Here is a 609-nt window from a genome sequence, read left to right on the forward strand (position 1 = left end):
TCTTATATATATATATATATATTGCAATGTTAAATTATTTTTGCATGTGCAATTTCTGTATTTTGGAAGGGTTTACGTTTTTCACTGAGTTTTGGATGTGTTTACTCAACTTTTAGTTGTCTGTAGGGGAGTATTTTGTGAATTTTACTGCTGCCTAGTTGTTCTATTGCCATACTTGTGTTGAGGATTTATTTATTTTTATTGGTAATTTTTTATTTTTTCCTTCAAAATTTACGAAGAAGACCTTACCACTTTCCTAATAGGGAGGCTCTGCAAAATACCCCCTTAGAACTGGATCTGGGTTCAGCAAGTGATATGGTAATTTCCCAAAAACAAATCTGTACAACACAAAATTGTTTTAGATACCTATTTAAAATAATTCAACTTGATATGAATGTGGAGAACAATAAAATGGACAAACAAATATGTGTATTACCTATGAAAGTCACCAAGTCAAAATCATAGCCAATTACCTGGAAGGATATATTAATAGACAAAAGGGAAATGACTTGTTCATTAATCAACAACTGTAAAAGTATATTTAAAAAATAGATCAAATATAAAGTTTGATTAAATCATACCCTCAGACCAGCCATTGTTATCCCATAA

Source organism: Arachis ipaensis, chromosome B05 (assembly GCF_000816755.2).
Source record: "Arachis ipaensis cultivar K30076 chromosome B05, Araip1.1, whole genome shotgun sequence".
NCBI classification, from domain to species: Eukaryota; Viridiplantae; Streptophyta; class Magnoliopsida; order Fabales; family Fabaceae; genus Arachis; species Arachis ipaensis.